General features: G+C 31.7%; 1 non-coding gene across 1 annotated transcript; it reads right to left on the bottom strand.

Annotated features, from left to right (window-relative positions):
• Positions 1-428: 428 nt before the first annotated feature.
• On the bottom strand, positions 429-535 carry LOC139886840 (small nucleolar RNA R71). Its single transcript, XR_011772701.1, has one exon. It is a non-coding gene; the product is annotated as a small nucleolar RNA R71 (small nucleolar RNA).
• Positions 536-5,734: the final 5,199 nt, after the last annotated feature.

Here is a 5,734-nt window from a genome sequence, read left to right as displayed (position 1 = left end):
TTAAATCAGAATCTTCTAGTGATTCAGATTCAACAAATTCAATTATGGAAGTAACAGAACCTCTAAGTATGGAAGACCGAATGAGAGCCACATGCACGGGCCAAGGTCATGCCATTATTAAGCCAGACATTAATGCGCCAGATTATGAAATCAAAGGACAAATCCTACACATGGTAACTAATCAATGCCAATATAGTGGTACGCCAAAAGAAGATCCAAACGAACATCTTCGAACCTTTAATAGGATTTGTACTCTATTCAAAATCAGAGAAGTTGAGGATGAACAGATCTATCTCATGTTATTTCCCTGGACCTTAAAGGGAGAAGCCAAAGATTGGTTAGAATCGTTACCTGAAGGGGCGATTGACACATGAGATGTTTTAGTTGAAAATTTTCTTAAACAATTCTTTTCGGCATCTAAAGCTGTGAGACTTCAAGGAGAAATTGTTACGTTCGCGCAAAAGCCAAATGAAACATTATATGAGGCGTGGACAAGATTCGAAAAATTGTTGAGAGGATGTCCTCAACATGGTTTAGACACTTATCAAATAGTACAAATATTTTACCAAGGATGCGACATTGCTACACGAAAAGACATCGACATAATAGCTGGTGGTTCCATTATGAAGAAAACCGCAACTGAAGCTCACAAAATCATTGATAACACTGCCTCTCACTCACATGAGTGGCACCAGGAAAAAGATATTTTTCGTTCATCTAAAGTGGCTAGAGCCGATTCTAGCCATGACTTTGATTCTGTTTCCGCAAAAATAGATGCTTTCGAGAGACGAATAGAAAAGATGAATAAAGATATTCACGCAATACGAATCAATTGTGAGCAATGCGATGGACCACCCTTAGCGAAAGAGTGTCACATCGAGCAAACGATGGAACAACGTGAGAATGTTTCCTACATGAACCAAAGGCTGGAAAATAATTATTAAAATAATTATCAACCGCCAAGGCCAAACTTCAATCGAAATCAAAACATTCTATACAATCCAAATGGACCTAACAATAACTCGTACAACCAACAAGGTCCGAATAACCAACCAACTCAAAACAACACTTTCAATCAACAAAGACCTAGCTTGTATAAACCACCGCAACAAACCGAAGAGAAAAGGCCAAATCTAGAAGAAATGATGATAAAGCTAATGGAATCTCAAACACAATTTATTACAACTCAAACCCAAACAAATGAGAGGTTTGATCAGTCACTAAGAACACACCAAGCTTCCATTTTGAATCTATAAAAACACGTAGGTACTCTTGCTAGCATGATGAGTAAGAGGGAACAAGGAAAACTACCGAGTGATACTGAAGTCAATCCTTGAAATGAGAATGTTAATATGGTATCAACAAATTCTGAAAAACCAGCATCAGAAGATGGGAAGGTTTTAGATGTCAGTAACAATGAAGAAGTTACACCACCACCACCACCAACCGAGTATGTAAAGCCAGTGGTGGTACCATACAGACCAACCATCCCGTTTCCAAGAAAAGGAGTTGAGTATGAGCAAGTGATAGGTAATAAAGTTTGTGATACCTCTGGAAAGAAGAAGAATAATAAGAAAGTGCAAGAAACAAAAACCGTAAAAGTAAACCCGGTGAAGACAGTTCCACCAAAACTTACACCTAAGTTGGGTGATCCGGGTGAATTTATTGTTCCTTGTCTACTTAGTGATTGTGTCATGTATGATGCACTAGCAGATTTAGGTGCGAGTGTGAGTGTTATGCCTCTTTCATTATATAAGAGATTAGGAGTAGGTGAGTTAAGTCCAACAGAGATGAGTGTTCGACTCTTTGATTAAACCATTAGGCATCCAGTTGAAATTGCATACAACCTACCCGTTTAAGTGGGTAATTTAACCTTTCTAGTCGAATTCATTGTCATTGACATAGAAGAGGACTCAAACATTCCTCTAATTTTAGGTCGACCATTCTTAGCGTCCACCAGGTCGTTATTTGATGTAAGAGAGGGTAGAATGACACTTAGTAATGATGAAAAATCGATCACCTTTGTAAGTCGAAAGTCTAAATCTCCACCAACCAAAACCGTTGAACCAACAAAAATGATTGGTAAGAACCTTGTTGTTTTACCAACTCCAACGGTTGTGCTTAATAATAATAAAACGTTTAAGTGTGGGGAAAATGAAGTAACACCTAATGATGACTTGATAACAAAGAACCCCGTTGTTGATACGAAATTAAATGACTCCGTTATTAACAGTTCAATAAAGAAACTTATAAAAAGGATTCGCGGTGCTAGAACCAAGGGGAACTTTAAGTTATGTAACCGGTTAGTATCTAATCTATCGCCTAAATAAAAGGCGAAACTAGTTGAATTTGTGGATATTACACAGAAATCCGACCAATGGCTTAAAGCAAAAGTCACAGATATGCAAGTTGATTATGGTCTAAGAGAAATTGACAATGAAGTTAATCACAATTTCGACACCACAGATACCTAAGTTTGGGGAGATTCAAATGTTCTAAAAAGAAATTACTGTCTAGAGTTAGTTATTCTGTACTCGTGTAGTTCCGAGAATAGAATTCGATTGGTCTTTTCCGCTAGCAGACACTAAAGAACTAGTTTTCTCCCCCCATTCTGAATTTTAATTTGTTTTGTAGTTTTTGTATGAAATTAATATGCATTTTTAAATTTAATTTTTGTGTGATTTTAAAAAAAACAAAAATTACTTTATTTCATTAAGTTTAAAAAATGATTTCTAAAATTCATCGTAAGTTGAAGACTAGGTCATGAAACCGAAATTGCTTTACCCAAGGGCGGTGCGACAAATTTTGTTATCATTATTTTTAAATTATTGATCTAAAGTATACAAAAAAAACCCCAAAAATCTTTGCTTTTAAAACAATCGCTTTAAAAACGACAAATTTTAAATTTTTTCAAGGAACGGACTAGGTAAACATACCGAAACTACCTAAAGTAAAAGGAAACAAAATTTTAAAAAAATTATTCATTTAAATTGTTTTAATAAATAAAGGTTTTATAAAAATATATATATATATATATTATATATATATTATATATATATTATATATATGTTTATAGTGTATCTTATATACAAAACAGGGTAAAACAGCGCACTTTCAAAGACTGACATTAAGTTCAGCAAATGCTACTAATTTTGACGACAAAACGCAAAATATCAAATGTGATATAAAATAATATGTTTGCAAACTCGGTATTAATCACTTTTCTACACTAATCACCCTCATGAATTTATAATTATAATCTGATTTCATGCAAATGAGGGCATTGCATGATCTCAAGTGTGGGGAAGGGTTATAAATTCTCTCGGGTTTACACTTAGTTTATTTGCCAACTTTTGTGAAAATTTGAAAAAATTTTAATAAAATGAATTCAAAATCATGTTTATACATATTTATGAACGATAAAACTAGGTGTTAATGTCGAAATTATTGTTACCTCAGAGAGAACATAAATGGAGAAACAACCTAAAACGTTAGAATTCATTTAAAATGGAATAGAGGAGAATAAAAAGGCAAAGAAAAAAATAAATAAATAAAAGCTAAGTGTAGGAAGAATTTACCAAGTTATTTAAAACAAATATCACATATTTGGTACAGATTATTGCAGGTACTTTTGCTTTGGACTAAACTAATCAGTTTTACCCGATTTATTGTAATACCTTTGAAAGAATAGATGGATCTACACGATGAATCAATTCCATCATTAAAAGGAAGTAAAGTCTTCAAAAAAAGACACGCGCTTCTTGATTTAGGTCAGAATGTTGTCGTCCAGACCAGCTGTAGGTTTCGTCCCGTCTGCTGTAGTCTCCCCCGTCAACCTCCGGCCATCGTTTGTCGAAGCTATAAACTGAAATTTTACTATAATTTGACCTTTTTGACTTTTTGATAAATTAAGAGATTCGTTGATGATTTTGATTGTGTTTAAAGGTTGAATAGCTTCAGTTATTGGTTAAAATCAATTCGTACATCGGGTTTTGGTCATAATTGTTGGAAAATCGTGTGTACTTTTTAAATCAGATTAACGCAGCGGATAGTTAAAATAATAGTCAATTATTATTTTATAAACCATTTACAAAATTAAATATTCATATATTTAAATTTAATAAAACATGCACATGATTAACGATCCCTAAGATTCAGTTACACCACTAATAATTGTCAAAATACGTAATTCAAAAAGTGAGTAAACGATATACCTTTCTTGAAGAAACTGATTGAAGGAGAGAAACATACGATCAAAAGTATGACCGTCTCTTTGGATAGTACACACTACACTTCAAACAACATCAATGGATGCTAGTCCAAACTCAAGTAATAATTAATCAACCTTTGATTAATATTATGAACCCAAAATAATACTCCATATGAAACAATGTTATTTCTTTTCTTACTTTCTCTCTTTCAATTCTCTCGTTCAGACCAAAAGAAAGAATGGATATATATATATATATATATATATATATATATATATATATATATATATATATATATATATATATATATATATATATATATATATATATATATATATATATATATATATATATAGTGCTCCAAATGAACTTATATTTAGTATCAATATCCTTCCAATATGTAAAACTTTTAGTTGTAATTGTTCTATTTTTATGTAATATTCGTTTAAATAAATAAGTGCGAAGACAAAAGAAGAAAACGACGATTTGAAGACATAAATGACCAAAAATCTCAAATGTACAAGATACAATCTAAGTGGTTCAAATTATTGATGAGAAACATCTAAAACTTACAAGAGTACGAGCCACAAAATGCAAAGTATAAGATATTAAATAGTACGCAAGGACGTTCGTAAATTCCAAACCCGGACATGAACCAACTATCAACGCGCGACGCAACGAAGCTAAAATTATAAGTTAACTATGCACATAAATATAATATAATATATAAATAATTCTTAAAATTATATATATATATATATATATATATATATATATATATATATATATATATATATATATATATATATAAAACCGTCGGCAAACTAGAAAACAAAGTTATGTGAGCTGGATCAGAGGGCCATGCAATCGCATGGCCAGAAGGCACAAAATCCATGCGATCGCATGGGCATCAGAATCTGGCCAAGTGCTATAAAAGGCGACGAATTCTGCACGAAATATATATATCTTTTTCTCTTCCTTTCTCTGTAAGAAACATATATATATATATATATATATATATATATATATATATATATATATATATATATATATATATATATATATATATATATATATTTATAATTTAAAGTTTAATTTAAGTTTAATAATAATTGGGTTATTGTAAGAAATGTTTTAAGGTTTTGTAAGTCGGAACTCTGTCCGTGTAACGCTACGCGATTAATCACCACTGTAAGCTATGTTCTTCCTTTTTAAATTAATGTCTCGTAACTAAGTTATTATTATGCTTACTTGAGCCAAAGTAATAGTGATGTTAGACTAAATATTAAGATGGGGTTACTAGATTTTGTACCATAATTAAGGTTTGGACAAAAGACCGACACTTGTGGACATTGGACTATTGACTATTAATAGATAGGGGGTATTGTCTAATCGAATGACAACTCATTAGAATCTGTCAAACCTATCTTCAAATTAGTTAATCTAATAATTATTAAAATGATTATGTATGTTCTATTTAGTGACGTTTATACGACATCTTTTAAGATCATTTATTTTATTAT

This window comes from Rutidosis leptorrhynchoides, chromosome 1 (genome assembly GCF_046630445.1).
Source record: "Rutidosis leptorrhynchoides isolate AG116_Rl617_1_P2 chromosome 1, CSIRO_AGI_Rlap_v1, whole genome shotgun sequence".
Taxonomy (NCBI): Eukaryota; Viridiplantae; Streptophyta; class Magnoliopsida; order Asterales; family Asteraceae; genus Rutidosis; species Rutidosis leptorrhynchoides.
The sequence above is the reverse complement of the archived record's forward strand: the minus strand, read 5'-3'. Positions and strand labels throughout refer to the sequence as shown.